The sequence below is a fragment of the Rhinopithecus bieti genome, unplaced genomic scaffold (assembly GCF_001698545.2).
Source record: "Rhinopithecus bieti isolate Rb0 unplaced genomic scaffold, ASM169854v2 scaffold_18354, whole genome shotgun sequence".
Classification (NCBI taxonomy): Eukaryota; Metazoa; Chordata; class Mammalia; order Primates; family Cercopithecidae; genus Rhinopithecus; species Rhinopithecus bieti.
In genome coordinates, this window is record NW_016809835.1 from 1,969,991 (window position 1) to 1,989,807 (window position 19,817).

At 39.7% G+C, this 19,817-nt stretch overlaps 1 long non-coding RNA gene across 2 annotated transcripts in view; it reads left to right on the forward strand.

Moving 5' to 3' along the window:
• The first annotated feature begins 10,082 nt into the window (after window positions 1-10,082).
• The window catches only part of LOC108541135 (uncharacterized), a 68,479-nt gene continuing 58,744 nt past the window's right edge, over window positions 10,083-19,817 (forward strand). For both annotated transcript variants that reach the window (XR_001888870.1, XR_001888871.1), the window contains exon 1: window positions 10,083-10,161. This is a non-coding gene — a long non-coding RNA (uncharacterized LOC108541135). The remainder of the gene's footprint in view (window positions 10,162-19,817) is intronic.

Consider the following 19,817-nt stretch of genomic DNA (forward strand, 5'->3'; position numbering starts at 1 on the left):
ATCAGTTAGAAAACCATGCATAACTTTTTGGTTAGTACTACAATAGCCTTTAAATATGTAGGTCTGCCATGCAAAATTGTATGCTATGCAGAAAACAAATCCATCCATTCATTCAACGCATACTCAGTGTGAGCCTATTATGAGCCTGGTGCAGTGCTGGGTGTTTGAGATGCCGTGATGGACAAGAACAGATCCAGTCCCAGCCCTAGCAGAGTTTATAGTCAGTCAGGGAGATGGATGTTAATTGAATAAACAAAAACAAACATATTGTTTCAAATTATGGTAAGTACTATGAAAAATACGTACACAACTGTATGAAAGCATATAATAAGGAAAGGGATGTTTACATTGCCATCTGAAGAATGAATGAGTTAACGAGGTGAAAAGGTACTTGCGGGTAGGAGGTGGGGAAGGAGGGCACAAAGAACATTTCAGACATAGAGGAGTTTGAGAAACTGAAAGACTAGTGTTTCCAGAGAGTTATTCTTTGTATATAACTTTGGCCATGTCATTGAACTTGATTGTGTTTTCGGTTTCTTATTTGAAAAATGAAGGTTTGGATACTGGCTCCCTGTCATGATAAATAGCAACTGTCCCATAATTAATGAAAAATTGAGTCACCCTGTTGAATTCTAAAATGAAGGTGCTATAATGGCGTGAGCCCTGCCAAAAGCTACATCCAAAGAAAAAACACTGCTGGCTTGGCACTGAGCTCAGCTCTATGCATGCAGACAGATAATAAGAGTCCTTTAATTATGTTTTGCTTTGTGATGAAATCACAATTGAATTTTTCTGTAAATCAGAACTTGATTCCTGTAAAGCGGAACTGTGAGCTTCATTCACTGGTCTTCTATCTGCCTGGCTTGGATGAGTCAGCAGGCCCACTCGGGTTAAGTCCATTGTATTCCAGCACACAGATAAAGATGTTGCTCTTTAAAAGATCATTACTCAGAAAACCAAAATAATTCGCCCCTATTACCTTGTTTAAAAAGAACTAGCTTTATTTTTAGACTGAGATTTATCTGCATAGACGTTTCTAGCCTTACGTATTGTGTATGCTGAGCTAATTTGATTTTGCCAAGAGTCATTTGTGATTTTCTCTGTGAACTGCTGATTATTACACACCGCTTAGGGCCTGGTTCATTTTAAACCAGGTGAGTATGTAGCAAAAATGAGCCCCTGTCCAAATATTCATTTTAGTGTAGAAGCAGGTCCACACTTCACCAAGAAATGGCCTCCACAGTGAAAAAGAGGCTGAATTCAGTCCTCAGAGCCTCCTTGCCTTACTGTTTGTGACAGAAGCATACCTCTGTGGCCAAAGGTGCTGCCGAGCTCCTCCCCACTGCTGCCACGTGAGTGATCAGGCAGTGTGGCAGCTCCCTCCCTCAGCCGGACACTGCCATTCCCCACCTGGCCTTTATGACCCTTGTGAAAAGAAGCCTTGAGCTGCACCTCCCTGCCCACTGGAGGGACTGATCCATCACCTAAGACTGTGTGCTTGCCCCTGCAGAAGAGCTGTGGGCCACAGCTACTTAAGTCTCTGGCATCTCAGCCTCCCAGCCAATTAACTCTGGGAGTTGTTGGCCAAGTAAATCAAAGGGCAGGAAACAGGCTAAAATTAGATGTGGAAGGGAGATAAAAACCACAGCAGCTTTTTTGAACTCAGAAGCATCCATTAACCCAATAGCACAAGGTATATGTGTTTTGTTTCTGTTTTCTAACAATATTTTGCTTCAAATGACAGTTTGTATCCAGTAATAGTTCAGTTGATTATAAAGATTTGGGACTTTAAAAATAGTTTTCTTTGACTGCTAGACTGGGAAATGAGAAGCCATGCTCCTATGAGTTACTGTGGCTCAGGCTGATTTGTGAAGAGGATGGTGGGGGTGGTGAGGAAGTTTGATCTGCATTGATGGGAATGACATGTGAAAGTCCTGTGCGTAAAGGGAGGAGAAAAGATCTTTTCATGGGGAGTTGGAAGGTAGCAGGAAACTCTAAAGCCCCTTTTAACCACTGACAATCAAACATACTTGGTCTCCTCTCAGTTTAATTATAAGGTTGTCTTGAGGCCTGTTCATAAGATGTTGACAAAGTACTGTTTTTGTATTCTCCTGCTCATAACTGGGGCTTGGCCCTCTCTCTCAGGTAGCTCATTCCAGGGAGTGGGGCCCTTGGTTTTCTCCTCTTATTCCAGCCTGTAGGCTGCCTCAGGCTCTGCAGCTGCAGCAGCTCTGCACAGGCTAGGGAGCAGTTCCCTCTGGTGACTTGTTACTCTCACTATTTACTTTTGTAGATTCTCAAACTTTCTATGTGTTAGTTCTCAGCTTTTTTTTTTTGAGATGGAGTTTCACTCTTGTTGCCCAGACTGGAGTGCAATGGCAAGATCTCAGCTCACTGCAACCTCCACCTCGCGGGTTCAAGCAATGACCCTACCTCAGCCTCCTGAGTAGCTGGGATTACAAGCGCCTACCACAATGCCCGGCTAATTTTTTGTATTTTTAGTACAGATGGGGTTTCACCATGTTGGCCAGGCTGATGTCAAACTCCTGACCTCAGGTGATCCACCTGCCTTGGCCTCCAAAAGTGCTGGGATTACAGGTGTAAGCCACCATGCCCGGCTAGTTCTCAGATATTTGCACGTGCCTGTCATTTACTCAGAACTCCTTACGAAGTAAGCAATATTGGCCCCATCTTGGAGGAGAAGGGAGAAGGGAGGCCAGGGCATAGAGAAGTTAAATGTATTATTCAATGCAGTGCAGCAGGCAACAGTAGATCCAGGCATGGAACTCGAGGCTATCCCAGTTCAGTCCTCATTCCCACTATCTACTTGTTTTTTCCTCCAAAAATCACTCTGTAGGTTGTAATTTTGGTACATTTTCCACCTCCAATTAGATTTTCACTTCTAAAGCTAAATGAGACCTGAGGCACACGTAGACACCTAAGAAGCTTGTGAAATCTGATGCATTTGACTTAGACTTCTGACATCTGTGTTCATTCCGATATCATATAATTCACATAATATTCTGCTTTCTTCTTTTTCCCAATTCAATTCAAATATTTCCAAGTCAAATTTCAGTGTAACTCCCACCTCCTGCTATGAAGCCTTCTCCAGACACTGTAACCTGCATGGATCTCTTTCTTCTTAAGGTCAGGAGCCAATTTAGCATTTCATCGTTGTTTTCTGATTTCATGGGGATGATGTAATCTCTTCTATTTTCTTGAGGAACAGGGACAGTATCTTCTTCTACTTTTGACTTTCCAGTGATAACTAGAACAGTGCTAGGCAAATTAGGTGCTCAATGAGTTAGTTGGCCTTTTTAGTCCTCGGGATAATTTTTACATTGAAAGCAGTTTGGATATAAAAGGGCCAGTTGAAAAATGTGATCAAAGCTTCAACAGCCATAGGCCTATGGGGTGGATTAAGCTGTCTCATTCATCTCATCTCATTCATCTCAGATGCTCTATTTGCATTTCTGTGACCTTTCGATAATGATATTAAATCACAATGAAGCTTTGTGTCTTATCACAGTTCTCAGTTTCAACTTTTAGACATTGGAACTTTTTAATTGTCATATTTCTTCATCTTTCACCAAATAAGACTATATACATTAGTGCATTCCATAGTAGGAATACCAGAGTTGAATACAAGTCCATTATTCTGAGCCCAAAGTGCCTTCCACTTCACCACTCAGAAAATCAGACTGACTGGAAAAATTCTACAATCAAAATCTGGCTTGTAAGGGAAGAGTATGTGTATGTGGTGGGGAGATGAAGAGAAGTTTGTTAATGGGTACAAACATATAGATAAATAGATAGATAGATAGATAGATAGATAGATAGAAGGAATAAGTTCTAATGTTCGATAGCAGAGTAGGGTGACCATAGTTAATGGTAATGTATTATGTATTTCAAAATAGCTAGAAGAGAGGACTCAGTATGTTCCCAACACATACAAATAATTTATAGTTGTGGTGACGGATACCTTAAATACCGTGACTTGATCATTGCAGTTCCGTGCATGTAACCAAGTATCACATGTATCCCATAAGCATGCACGAGTATTATGTGTCAATTAAAAAATTCAGCTTGTAAATATACGTATATTTTTTAACTTTTAAGTTCAGGGGTACAGGTACAGGTTTGTTACATAGGTAAACTTGTGTCTTGGGGGTCTGTTTTACCAATTATTTCATCATCCAGTTATTAAGCCTAGTACCCATTAGTTGTTTTTCCTGATCCTCTCATTGGAACTTTGAAAGCCAGAATTCGGGATAAACTTGGTCCATATTTATTTTAAATGCAGATTCTCAGGTCCCACCCTTGCCATCAGAAAACGAATCTCAGGCTGGGCTTGAGATTCCCTCTCTAGGTAATCTTAATGCATGTTAAAGTCAAATAAACACTATTTTATGGGATTTTTGTTACTGAATAAGATGTGATGTGATTTCAAGCACATCCCTAGAGAGTATTAAATGGAGGATTCAGGGCAATTAGGTATCTGGGTGACTCAAATGTTTTATATTAAAATGTGTAATGCATCTTATTTGCTAGCCATGGCTCATTTATATGGTCTCATGATCCTCACTTCCTAGTACTTTTAAGTATAGCACACTGAATATGTGCTTGAAAATTTAAACCAATATCATCAGCCCCAGAGTGAGAGTTGGGAGTCACACTGGGAGACTTTGGAAGTGCTAAAATGGGATTTCAGTTTGACTGAGAAGCTCCTTGGATTTTCCAAGGTGAATTTTTTTCTGCTTCCAGTTTAGTTTAACTTTCTTTCAATTTTTGTACTAGAAAGATCACAAAGAACTGACTCTTTCCTACAGTTGTTAAAGAGAGCTAATTAGGATAGGTATGAACTGGTAGTTCATTAGCCCCTTTGAGTTTCCCAGCTGCAAAGGTCAGGGCAGACTAGCTACTATCACAGGTCAGAGTGTGAATGGCAGCTGGTCAGGAAAGATAAATATGACAAGATGTGGAGCAAAGCAAGGTTATTATTGCAAGAGGTGTCACCCAGATAATAATGGAACTTAACCAATGAAAAATCACTCAAATCAAATCAAAATGAAAATAACCTCTACTCTTCCAGAATTTACTGCAAAATTGTGATTGGCTGTTAACATGTCACTTGCGGAATGAAATAGTTGGGAATGCTGACTATAAAATGAAATTGTTTCCTAATTCTTCTCAAAGTATTCTAAGCATTATTGAATGACCAGTTTAGTAGGTCTCTGGGGAAATAAATATGACTTACATCCTCTTTGAAATGGAGACCCCGCCATTCTCTTTTTCTTCTCTCTCTCTCACGTGTGTGCTCACTCTATTTTATCTCTTTTCTATGTCTCCCCAAGCTCATGAATAATTTTCTTAGGAATCATTGAGGAACCATGCTAATGAGGACTTGAATTTCCAGTACTTTACACAATGTAGCTTATTCTTATTGACAGTACATCTCTACTGTGGCTCTATTTGGAAAGAGTGCCTTATTCCAGGACGAAGGTCTTCATGAACCTCTGCAACTCCATCTTCCATTTTATCATTTCACCACTTCATGAGAAGGAATACTGCAGTTGTTCAGATCAAAATATCATATGGCCAGCATCCTCCACCATGCAATCTCATTCAACTTTCATTAAAATATCTACAACAGCATAGAAAATGAAGACAGAGAAAATATGGAAATGATGCCTTAAAAGAGTAAAATGGATGACACATGCCAGATTTTGAAGGAATCTCTGCTCATCATATGAGAGACAAATGGAGGAGATTTAAGGAATGCCTTATGGCACACCCAGGTTTTAGGTCACACAAGAGTGACACATGAAAAATGTAGAGTCTAGACCTTCTCTGTTCTTTACTCCCTTAGGCAGAGACCCAAGGTTTGTGTCCATCAGAATATAGTGTAGCCGCCTTATTTTGCAGGTGTTTACCCTTCAAGTGGCCAAGTACTCTTTTCCCATCACTTCCACAGTCCATTACCTCATTTTTCTGCATGTATAAGAGGGAGCAATCCCAGACAACAGTGGGAAGGAATTAGGAGTGTGTTGTTGATTACAGATTGTTTATATTTTGGGCCAGGCGTGATGGCTCACACCTGTAATCCCAGCAATTTGGGAGGCCAAGGTGGATGGATCCCTGGAGTCCAGGAGTTTGAGACCAGCCTGGGCAAGGTTAAGGTCTCCCAGCATGGGGAGACTAAAATACAAAAAATTAGCTGGGTGTGGTGGCGCATGCCTGTAGTCCCAGCTACTTGGGGCCTGAGGTAGGAGGATCGCCTGAGCCTGGGCTGCAGTGAGCTGAGATCACATCACTGCACTCCAGTCTGGGTGGTGGGAGTGAGACTTGAGAGAGAGAGAGAGAGAGAGACGGTCTATATTTTTGTAGGAGTCGTGTTTTACCTTGGTTTGGGTTTTCCCAGCAGCAGACATTGAGACAGTAAAGCCAATCACTTTTTTGGGGGGTGGAGGATGGAGGAAGGATCACAACAGGTGTGGTAGGGAAGAAATGACCCAGGGGGAGAGGGCAGCAAATAATGGTTCTTACAAAACAGGTTACTGCTGTGGTAACCAGAGTTTAATCTCTCTGAGGAACACTGAATGGTAATCTAAAACATAGGCCTTGGAGTTATCCCACCTAGGAAGTAAGGGAACTGGGATATTTATACTCCAGTTTCCATCAGTTATTAATCAAAGGTTGCTCCTGGGGCCATGGTGTAATTTCCCTGGCACATCTGGCCTGCTGTGCACAGAAGCAGAGTGGCTCTGTAGGTCAGAGGAAACCCCCAGGAAAATGAATCTAGGTGCCGACAGGTAGAAGGTTGGTGTGCTCTGAAGTGTCAAGGGTGAGGGGATCTGGGCGGGGCACTGACAGTGTCAACTGCAGTCAAGACCTTGTTCCACTCAGATCCACCTGTGTCCTGTGTTAGGCTTACTCTATCCTATCACTGCTTCTTCAAGGTCACAAAGAAATATTAAAAAAAAAAAAAAAAAAAGACAACTTGAGCATTAGTGGGCCAAGTTCTCACTGTCTACTGCTGCAGTCTTTCCCATGATGTTCATTGAACAGCTCTCTTCTATTCTACCCTTTTTAGACCCTCCTCCCCCTTGGCCAGCATTTCTATTGGTTTAGATTGCTTACCTTGTGGAATAACTCAGACCTTTGTCTCTGAGAGGTCTAAGTCCCAGATTAGGATGGATCTTTTTCTTATTTTTTTTTTCTCTGTGCAGTCCTATGTCCTGGCAGATCTGATAGTATCCATGTCATAGAAGGCAGTACTGGTTGCACAGTCACTTGATGTCCCAAGCTCAGGTACTCAGTCACTTCATGGCCACAGCAGCACTCAGGAGCTGCTTTCTGAATGAAGAGCTGCCTTTTGTGGGTGGCATGGGGTTGCTCTAGACCTCTGGGGCTCTCATTGTGGTTCTCCTGTTGAGACTTGTCAAAAGTTCTAGAGAGTCTAGCAGCATGGAATCTTCTGGGTCACAGAGCTAAACACTAGAGTTGCTTGTGCCACAATCTGGACCAGTTCCAGTGCCCTCACTTGCTCCAGGCCTACTCTATTAGTTTGCTTGGGGTGCCATAAAACATACCACACATTGGGTGGCTTAAACAACAAAAACCTGTCCAGTTCCGGAGGTTGGACAGTCTCAGCTCCAGGTGTCAGCAGGTCTGGTCTCTTTGGAGGCCTCTTCCTGGCTTGCAGATGGCCCGCCTTCTTGCTGTGCCCTCTGAGGGCCTTTCCTCTGTGCGTGAGCTTCTTGGCACTTCCTCGTGTGTCCAGGTTTCCTCTTCTTATAAGAACACTAGTCAGATTGGATTAGAACCCATTTTAATGACATTATTTTAATTAATTCATCTCTTAAAGGCCCTATCTCCAAATACACTCACATTCTGAGGTACTGGAGGTTAGGGTTTTGATGGATACATTTTGTAGGGACGCATTTGGCCCATAACACCCACTCAAAACTAGAAGCCTTCTGACTCACTACTAAATGAGTTGGAGCAGTATTCACAAGTGTGGTGGATGTGGTCTCCAAAATTTGAAGAGGTCCGTTGGGCATTGTACCACTTTCTTAGTGGTAGGAGGTACAAAGTGCACAAATTTGTTCGTCCCTTGGAGGAGTGACCTGGCATGTCTCAAACCACAGGGCCCCTGAAAGCTTCACTGACCACAGCAAAACCCTTGATTGTGTGTAAGCTTCCTCTTCCACTCTCTGATCCAGATATATCTGACCAGAATGCTTACCACTTCCTGTCCCCTAGGCACGATTAAACGATGTTGCCAGCACAGTGAAACCTTGAGATTGCCTACAGAACATCCTGATGATCCCAATCCTGTTAAGCTTTATTGTAATCTAACCATGAGGGCATGACAGTGAATGTATGTATCTGTCTGTTCTAAGTGACAGCAAATTGCTTTTGATGCTCCTTTCTAGTAGGGATTGAAGAGAATGCATTCTCCAATTTAATAGTGTTACACCAAGTACCAGAGACCATGTTGATCTGTTGTAGTAAAAATACTGCATCTGAAACAGCAGTTGTGGTTGGGGTGAATACTTGGTCATGATAGTCCACCATAAAATGCATGACCTAACTGGCTTTTTCTAGAAGATAGACTGGTGCACTAAATGGGGATACGATGTGACCACCAGCCTAGCCTCCTTTGTGTCTTTGAGGGTAGCCCCAATCTCTGCCATTCTTCCTGTGATGGAGCATTGCTTCTCATTTTCTTGTCAGGGCACAGGGGGGCAATTTCAAGGTTTTCACCAGGCTTTTCCTATAATATCTCAGTCAAGAGACACCACACATGTTATTTTAACAGAAAGGACTTAATGTAAGGAATTATTAAGTAGTTATTAAAAAACTGGAAAGGCAAAGAGAGAACACTAAGATATCTCAGCTACCACTCTTACACCTGGGGGAACAAGGGAAGAAATTGGAATTATTGATAGGTAAAACCTTGCAGAGGAGCTGAATCTCAGATCTCTGAAAGGGGGCCACTACTCAGCTTATGTTGATGACTCTGAGTTCAGAGGAGGCATCCTCTGGGGCTGTGACCCAGAACTCTAAGGAAAAGGTCCTGGTCAGCTGTGCTGGTGTTTCTGGGGACCACGGTGATACTGGTCCTGCCAGTGTTGGAAATCTTGCAAACTGAATGCATGCTGTGACTGCAAATGCCAAGGGGAGCAGTGAGACTGAGGTGCTGCGACAGGAACACGAAGCACAGGTCTTTTTATTCCTCAAGTTTCCCGTATTGGAAGAGCTGAATGTAGAGCCAGCTGGCAAAGCAGAAATGTGGCTTGCAGAGCCCCAGTCCCAGCATCACAAAGCAGAACATAGAAGTGTGTGTGTGGGAGGCGGAAGAGGTAGGGGTGGGTTGAAGCCGAGAGACAATAGCTTAAAAGCTATTACAGGGCTTTTATTCCAGAGATCAGGCAACCAATACAAATTTCTACCAGTCCATATTGGTCCAGATTATGTACTCAAGTACTAGAGAAATGATCACAGGGTGGGTCTACAAACACATGGAGTCTATAATAAGGCAGACTCTACTTATCACCTGACCTCCAATGTCCTCTCTATAACAGGGATGCCCTGCTTGTGTTTTGGGTCCCCAAGTCAGTGTCAACTTAGGTCCTGTATCCAAGAGCCCTTGAAAAATCATGCGGATATTCTTTCTCCAGTGTGCGATTACTCAGGTAAATGTTGTTTTGGGAAGGACTGGTAGAATCATGACTGAGGACACTTGCTGTGATGCTACAGAGTTCTCCACAAGGGGACTCAGGCACTCCTTCAATTGGTCAGTTCTAGGTCTGAGAATTGGCTCAGGTCTGGAAACTGGGTGAGCCCTCATGACTTTCCACTGGGGAGCTCATGTCAACTTTCTGCTCATCCACTTTTAACCTCTTGTGATCTTATGTCTCAAGCAGTACATTTGTTGGTTGACCATCTATCTTGTCCTTGGGAACACCATAGCTGCCCCAACTTCCATTGTGACCTTGCTGCCCATTATGGCAGTTATGCCCCACCCTTGCTGCTGGTGGTTAAGTGTTGCTATCTGGCTTTAGCTCTTTTGGAATCTCATCATCCTCACTGACACTGGGGAGCCCAGTGGTGGCTGTTCTCTGCAGGCTGGCATTAGCAGTATGAGAACTAAAGGTATTGCTAAGGATTCAATCCATGTCTAGAAAGAGTTATCGGGTCATCATCACCAACCTACTCATCAGAATGCCTTGATTGAAATCTTGGCTCCGTCAGTTACTTACAGTATGACCTTGGGCAAGTTACTCAGTATCTCTGTGTCTCAGTTTCTCTTTCTGTAAAATGGGAATATTAATAGTACCTACCTCAAAGAGCTGTTGGGTGGATTAAATAGGTGAGTCACTAAGTTGCTCAGAACAGTGCCTCACATAAACCCCTAAAGAATATTAGCTATTATCAGGCCAGGCACAGTGGCTCACGCCTGTAATCCCAGTACTCTGGGAGGCCAAGGCGGGAGAATCACTAGAGGTCAGAAGTTTGAGATCAACCTGGCCAACACAGTGAAACCCTATCTCAACTAAAAAAAAAAAAATTAGCTCTTATTATTCCTATGACAACTTAAAAAGGAGCAAGAAATCTAACCATTATTATTCAACATTATTCTGGAAATTATAAAAAACAATTAGATATGAAAAAATATGTGAGGTCAAATACTGGAAAAGAAGATACAAAATTATCATTATTTATGGGTTATGTAGTTGGCCACCTGGAAAAAATAAAAAAAAAAATCAATGAATAACTATGTAAAATTAAAAAGAGAATTCAGTGAAATGGCCAAATCAACAGTTTCCTTATCCATTGCAATAGCCATCTAAAATATAAAATAAATGGGGAGAGAAAACCTCACAAAGGCCTAAATATTTTTGTAAGGGACACTGCAGACATTTGAGAGCAGCTGAGACAAATGGGGTACTATTTCTGGATGGTGAGTATCACTATTGGAGAGAGAGCAATTCTTCCACAATTAATTAAAAAATTTATTACACAGTTCCAATCAAAATTCAAACATATTTTTGTAACCGAAAAATGATCCCCCCGTTTATCTGGGAGAATAAACAATGAGAACAGTAATAACAAATGTTAAAATAAGAATCATGGGGTATCTATTATCACCAGATGTCAGAACACATTTATAATGTCAACATGGTTTAAATATTTTTACTGGTGGATAGACAGAAAAAAGTAGGAAAACCTTAAAAGTCTATAAATAGACCTTACATATGTATTTAAAAGTTAGTATGTAACAAAGTTTCCATTTCAAATCAGAGGAAAAGGTAGACAGTCCCATGAATGACTTCAGTGACTGACTAATCACCCGGGAAACAATTAAGTTAGCTTTCCTATCCCATGACTTACTCCAAAATAAATTCTTAACTGTTTAAGAATTAAGCATATAAATATGAAACCGTGAGAAAAGGTAAAATTATATAAATACATAATCTTGAGGTGAGGAAGAGAAAAGACTATGTAAGGCAGAAAACAAAGAACAAGAACAGTAGATTTAAATACATAAAGATTAGAAATGTTTGGTGTTGTAAAACGTCACGAATAAAACAGAAATTGGGAAACACATTTATAAAATAAATTATAGACAAAACACTGATATGTGTGTAGAAGATTTTTTATTTTTAATTGACATGTAATAACTGTTCATATTTATGGAGTACCTAGTGCTGTTTCAATACATATAATGTGTAGTGATCAGATTAGGGTAATTAGCATACCCACAATCACAAACATTTGTCACTTCTTTGTGTTGGGAACATTCCTCCTTCCAGCTATTTGAAAGTATGTAATATATTAAGGTTAACTACAGTCATTCTGCAGTGTTATAGAACTTTAGAATTTATTCTGCTATCTAGATGTAAATTTTGAATCCTTTAAAAAAGAATCACCCTGTCCCTTTCCCCTTCCCCTTCCCAGCCTCTGGTATCCTCTGGTCTGCTTTTCACTTCTATGAGATCAACGTTTTCAGCTTCCACATATGAGTGAGGACATGCGATGTTTCTTTCCTTTCCTGGCTTATTTCACTTAATGTCTTCCAGCTCTATCCATGTTGCTGTAAATGACAGGATTTCACTCTTTTCTTTTTGTGGCTGAATAGTATTCCATGTGTATATACACCACATTTTCTGTATCATCTGTTGTTGGACACCTAGGTTGAGTCCATATCATGCCTACTGTGAATAGTGGGGCAGTAAACATAGGGGTGCAGAAGTCTCTTCAATATTCTGATTTCCTTTCCTTTGGCTAAATGCCCAATAGTGGGATTGTTAGATTATACAGTAGCTCTATTTGTAGTTTTTTTTTAAAGGGACCTCTATACTGTCCTCTCTATGGCTGTACTAATTTACATTCCCACCAACAGTGTATAAGAGTTCTCTTTTCCTTGTATCTTCACCAGCACTTGTTATTTTTTTGTTTTTTTGACTATAGCCATCTTAACTGGGGTGAGATAATACCTCATTGCAGTTTTTACTTGCATTTCCCTGATTATTAGTGATATTGAGCACTTTTATATACATTTGTTGGCCATTTGTATGTCTTCTTTTGAGAAATGTCTACTCAGATAATTTGCCCATTTTAAAATCAGATTTTTGTTGTTTTTGTTGAGTTTGAGCTCCTTGTATATTCTGGATATTAATCATCTGTTGGATGCATAGTTTGCACGTAATTTATCCCATTTAGGTTGTCTTTTCACTCTGTTGATTGTTCCTGTTGTTGTGCAGAAGCTTTCTGGTTTGATATAATCCCATTTGTTTATTTTTGCTTTTATTGCCATGCTTTTGAGGTCTTATTCATAAAATCTTTGCCCAGACCAATGTCCTGAAGTGTTTTTCCTGTTTTCTTCTGGTAGTTTTATAGTTTTGGGGCTTACATTTATGTCTTTGATTCATTTTTTTAAAAAATTTAATTTTTGTGAGTACATAGTAGGAGAATATATTTATGGACATATGAGATGTTTTAATATAGGCATTCAACATGAAATAAGCACATCATAGAGAATGGGGTATCCATCCCCTTAAGCATTTATCCTTTGAGTTACAAACAATACAATTACATGCTTTAAGTTATTTAAAAATGTACAAGTAAGTTATTATTGACTTTAGTTACCCTGTTGTGCTATCAAATAGTAGGTCTCATTCTTTCTAACGAATTTTTGGTACCCATTAAGCATCTGCAAGTATCCCCCAGCCTCCCACTACCCTTCTCAGCCTCTGGTAACCATCCTTCTATCTATCTCCATGAGTTCAATTGTTTTAATTTTTAAATCCCACAAATAAGTGAGAACATGTGTTGTTTGTCTTTCTGTTCCTGGCTTATTTCACTTAACATAATGATCTCCATCCATGTTGTTGCAAATGACTGGATCTCATCCTTTTTCTGGCTGAATAATACTCCGTTGTGTATATGTACCACATTTTCTTTATCCATTCATCTGTTGATGGACAGTTAGGTTGCTTCCAAATCTTAGCTATTGTAAACAATGCTGCAACAAATGTAGGAGTGCAGATATCTCTTTTATACACTGATTTTCTTTCTTTTGGGCATATACCCAGCTGTGGTATTGCTGGATCATATGGTAGATCAATTTTTAGTTTTTTGAGGAACCTTCAAATTGTTCTCCATAGTGTTTGTACTAATTTACATTCACATCTACAGTGTACAAGGGTTCCCTTTTCTCTACATCCTCACCAGCATTTGTTATTGTCTGTCTATTGGATAAAAGCCATTTTAACTGGGGTGACATGATATCTCATTATAGTTTCGATTTGCATTTCTCTGATGATCAATAATGTTGAATACCTTTTTACATACCTGTTTACAATTTGTATGTCTTCTTTTGAGAAATTTCTATTCAGATCTTTTGCCAATTTTTAATTGGATTATTAGATTTTTTCCATAGAGTTGTTTGAGCTCCTTATATATTCTGGATATTAATCCCTTGTCAGATGGGTAGTTTGCAAATATTTTCTCCCATTCTGTGGGTTATCTGTTTACTTTGCTGATTGTATCCTTTGCTCTGCAGAAGCTTTTTAACTTGATGTGATCCCATTTGTCCATGTTTGCTTTGGTTGCCTGTGCTTGTTGCATAATGCTCAATAAATTTTTGCCCAGATTAATGTCCTGGAGATTTTCCCCCATGTTTTCTTGTAGTAGTTTCAAAGTTTGAGGCCTTAGATTTAAGTCTTCAATCCATTTTGATTTTATTTTTGGATAAGGCAATAGATAGGGGTCCAGTTTCCATTATTTTGCATATGAATATATAGTTTTCCCAGCACTATTTATTGAAGAGACTGTCTTTTCTCCTGTGTATGTTCTTGGCACCTTTGTCAAAAATGAATTCACTGTAGGTGTGTGGATTTATTTTTGAATTCTCTATTCCATTGGTCTATGTGTCTGTTTTTATGCCAGTACTATGCTCTCTTGATTACTATAGCTCTGTAGCATAATTTGAAGTCAGGTAAATATGACTTTTCCAGTTTTATTCTTTTTGCTTAGGATAGCTTTGGGTATTCTGGGTCTTTTGTGGTTCCATATAAATTTTAGGATTGTTTTTTCTATTTCTGTGAAGAGTGTCATTGGTATGATAGGGGCATTGAATCTGTAGATTGCTTTGGGTAGTATGGACCTTTTAACAATATTGATTCTTCTCATCCATGAACATGGAATATTTTTCCATTTTTTGGTGTCCTCTTCAATTTCTTTCATCAGTGTTTTATAGTTTTCATTGCAGAAATCTTTCACTTCTTTTGTTAAGTTAATTCCTAGGTATTTTATTTGTAGCTATTACAAATGGGATTATTTTCTTGGTTTCTTTTTCACGTTGTTAGCTGTTGTCATATACAAATGTTACTGATTTTTGTATGTTGATTTTGTACCCTGCAACTGCACTGAGTTTGTTTATGAATTCTAAGAGTTTTCTGGTAAGGGCTTTAGATTTAAGATCTTGTCTTCTGCAAACAGGGACAGTTTAACATTCTCTTTTCCTATCCGGATGTGCTTTATTTCTTTCTGTTGCTTGTTTGTTCTGGCTAGGACTTCCAGTACTATGTTGAATAAGAGTGAAGAGAGTAGGCATCTTTGTCTTGTTCCAGTTTTTAGAGGAAAAGCTTTCAGTTTTTCCCCCGTCAGTATGATGTTGTCTGTGGGTTTGTCATTTATTACCTTTGTTATTTTGAGGTACTTTCCTTCTATATCTAACTTATTGAGAGTTTTTATTATGAAGTATTATTAAATTTTGTCAAATGCTTTTTCTATATCTATTGAGATGATCATATGGTTTTATCTTGCATTCTTTTATGCGATGCATCACGTTTATTGATTTGTTTTTTTTTTTTGTTTTTTTTTGAGATGGAGTCTCGCTCTGTCGCCCGGGCTGGAGTGCAGTGGCTGGATCTCAGCTCACTGCAAGCTCCGCCTCCTGGGTTTACGCCATTCTCCTGCCTCAGCCTCCCAAGTAGCTGGGACTACAGGCGCCAGCCACCTCACCCGGCTAGCTTTTGTATTTTTTAGTAGAGACGGGGTTTCACTGTGTTAGCCAGGATGGTCTCGAACTCCTGACCTCGTGATCCGCCCGTCTCGGCCTCCCAAAGTGCTGGGATTACAGGCTTGAGCCACCACGCCCGGCCACATTTATTGATTTGTATGTGTTGAACCATCTTTGAATTCCTGGGATAAATCCCACTTGATCATGATGTATTTTTTTGATGTATTGTTGGATTTGGATTGCTGATATTTTGTTGCAGATTTTTCATTTATGTTAATCAGGATATTGGCCTGTAATTTCTTTTCTTGTGTCCTTGACTAGCTTTGGTATCAGGGTTATGCTGACCTTGTAGGATGAGTTAGGAAGAATTTTATCCACTTCACTTTTTTGGAATACTTTGAGAATAATTAATATTAATTATTCTTTAAAGGTTTGTTAGAATTCAGTGGTGAAGCCACCTGGTCCCGGATTTTTCTTTATAGGGAGACTTTTTGTTACTGATTTAATCATATATTTCATTACCACTCTGTTCAGATTTTTTGTTTCTTCCTGATTCAATCTTAATTGGTTGTATGCTTCTAGGAATTTATTCATTTCCTTCAGGGGTTCTAGTTTGTTAGTATATAGTTGTTCATAATAGTCTCTGATGATCTTTTTTGTTTCTGTGGTATCATTGTAATGCCTCTTTTTTTTTTTTTTTTTTTTTTTTTTTGAGACAGAGTCTCACTCTGTCGCCCAGGCTGGAGTGCAGTGGCTGGATCTCAGCTCACTGCAAGCTCCACCTCCCGGGTTTGTGCCATTCTCCTGCCTCAGCCTCCCAAGTAGCTGGGACTACAGGCACCTGCCACCTCGCCCGGCTAGTTTTTTGTGTTTTTTAGTAGAGACAGGGTTTCACTGTGTTAGCCAGGATGGTCTCGATCTCCTGACCTCGTGATCTGCCCGTCTTGGCCTCCCAAAGTGCTGGGATTACAGGCTTGAGCCACTGTGCCTGGCCTGTAATGCCTCTTTTTCCATTTCTGATTTTATTTCAATCTTCTCTATTTCTTTTTGTTAGTTTAGCAAGTGGCTTATTGATTTTGTTCATCTTCAAAAAAACTAACTTTTGTTTTGTTGATCCTTTTCATTTTATTAATTCTTAATTTTGTTTAGTTCTGCTTTAATTATTATTCTTTTCTTCTACTAATTTTGAGTTTGGTGTGTTCTTGCTTTTCTAGTCCTTAGAAGTATTGTTAAGTTGTTACTTGAAATCTTTCTAGTTTTTTTTTTTTTTTTTTCCCTTGAGACAGGGTCTCATTCAGTTTCCTGGGCTGGAGTGCAGTGGCATGACCTCGGCTCACTGCAGCCTCAACCTCCTGGGCTCAAGTGATCCTCCCACCTCAGCTTCCCAAGTAGCTGGGACTACAGGCACATGCCAACACACCCGGTTAATTTATGCATTTTTTGTAGAGACAAGGTCTTGCTATGTTGTCCAGGCTGGATTAAACTCCTGAGTTCAAGCAATCTGCCTGCCTTGGCCTCCCAGAATTCTGGGATTACATGTATGTGCCACTATGCCTGCACCTTTGTAGTTTTGTTTTGTTTTTTGGTACGGAGTCTCTGCCCGGGCTCTGTCGCCCAGGCTGGAGTGCAGTGGTGCGATCTCGGCTCACTGCAAACTCTGCCTCCCTGGTTCACGCCATTCTCCTGCTTCAGCCTCCTGAGTAGCTGGGACTACAGGTGCCTGCTACCACGGCCAGCTAATTTTTTGTATTTTTAGTAGAGATGGGGTTTCAGCTTGTTCGCCAGGATGGTCTCGATTTCCTGACCTCGTGATCTGCCTGCCTAGGCCTTCCAAAGTGCTGGGATTACAGATGTGAGCCACCGCACCCGGCCCTTTCTAGTTTTTTTGATGTAGGCATTTATTGCTATAATCTTACCTTTTAATACTGCTTTTGCTTTATCCCACAGGTTTTGGTATGTTGTGTTTCTATTTTCATTTGTTTCAGGAATTTTAAAATTTATTTTATTTTATTTTTTTGAGATGGAGTCCCACACTATTGCCCAGGCTGGAGTGCAGTGGCGAGATCTTGGCTTACTGCAAGTTCTGCCTCCCAGGTTCACACCATTCTCCTGCCTCAGCCTCCTGAGTAGCTGGGACTACAGGCACCTGCCACCACGCCCTGCTAATTTTTTGTATTTTTGGTAGAGTCGGGATTTCACCATATTAGCCAGGATGGTCTCGATCTCCTGACCTTATGATCCACCTGCCTCGGCCTCCCAAAGTGCTGGGATTACAGGCATTTAAATTTTATTCTTAATTTTTTTCTTCTCCCATTGGTCATTCAGGAGCATGTTGCTTGATTTCCATATATTTGTGTTGTTTTAAATGTTCCTCTTATTACTTATTTCGACTTTTGTTGCACTGTGGTCAGATAAGATACTTGATATGATTTGAATTAAAAAAAGTTTTTGAGACTTGTTTTGTGTCCTAACATATGATCAATCCTGGAGAATGTTCCATGTGCTGATGAAAGAATGTGTATTTGCAGCTGTTGGGTGAAATGGTCTGTAAATGCCTGTTAGGTCCATTTGCTCTATGGTATAGTTTAAATCCCACATTTGTTTATTGATTTTTTGTCTAGGTGATCTGTTCAACATTGAGAGAGGGATGTTGAGGTCCCCAGCTATTACTGTATTAGGAACTATCTCTCCCTTTAAATCTAATATTTGCTTTAGATATCTGGGGGCTTCAGTGTTGGGTGCATATGTACTTACAATTGTTATATTCTTTTGCTGAATTGATCCCTTTATTATTATATAATGTCATTCTTTGTCTCTTTACAGCTTTTGACTTGAAATCTGTTTTGTCTGATACAAGCATAGTTATTCCAGCTAACTTTTGGTTTCTGTTTGCATAGACTATCTCTTTCCATACTGTCCGTTTCAGTCTATGTGTGTCTTTATGGGTAAGGTGAGTTTCTTCTAGACAGAACATAATTGGGCCTTTTTAAAAAAATCTATTCAGCTGCTCTACATCTTTTGAATGGGAAATTTAATCTGTTCAAATTTGAGATTATTATTTGATAGGTGAGGGCATACTCCTTTCATTTTATTGATTGTTTTCTGGTTGTTGTGTGCAATGTTTATTCCTTACTTCCTTTTTTATTTTATTTTTTGTGGTTAGGCAGTTTTCTGTAATGATAAGGATTGATTCCTTCCATTTCCTCCTTTGTGTATCATCTCCACCAGTCAGTTTTATAGTTTTGTTTTTTCATGATGGTGGTTATTATCTTTTCATATCCAAATGTGAGATTGCCTTGAGTATTTCTTGTAAAGTCAGTCTACTGGTGATGAATTCCCCTAGTTTTTGCTTGTCTGTGAAAGATTTTCTCTTTCATTTTTGAAGGATAGCTTTGCTGGGTATAATATTCTTGGCTATAAGGTTTTTTTTTGTTTTTTTTTTAATCAGTACTTTGAGTATATAATCTAATTCTCTCCTGTCCTATAAAGTTTCTGCTGATAAATCCACTGTTAGTCTAATGGAAATTCCCTTTTGTGTGACTTCATGTTTTTCTCTGGCTGTTTTCAGAATTCTTTCTGTCTTTGACTTTTGGCAGTTTGACTATTATGTCCCTTGAAGAGAATCTGTTTGGGTTGAATCCATTTGGAGTTTGTTGAGCTTCCTGCATCTAGATGTCCATATCCCTCTCAAGACTTGGGAAGTTTATAGTTATTATTTCATTAAATATGTCTTCCATATCTGTTCCCTTCTCTTCTCCTTCTGGAACACTGATAATGTGAATATTTGTTTGCTTAATGAGGTCCCATAAGTCCTATAGGCTTCCTTCATTCTTTTTTATTCTTAATTTTTGTTATTGTTGTTATTTCAAAAGATCTGTCTTCAAGTCCAGAAATTTTTTTTTTCTGCTTGGTCTGGTCTGTGGTTTGAGCTCTCAGTTGTGTTTTAAAATTTCATTTATTGAACTCTGTAGCTTTAGGATTTTTAGGATTTCTGTTTTTTTTTTTATCTGTCTCTTTGTTGCATTTCTCAAATAATAAATTGTTTTCCTGATTTCATTGAATTGTCTATCTTTATTCTCTTGTATCTCACTTAGTTTCCTTAAGATTATTATTTTGGGCCGGGCGCAGTGGCTCAAGCCTGTAATCCCAGCACTTTGGGAGGCCGAGACGGGCGGATCATGAGGTCAGGAGATCGAGACCATCCTGGCAAACACGGTGAAACCCCGTCTCTACTAAAAAATACAAAAAATAAAAATAAAAAAACACTAGCCGGGCGTGGTGG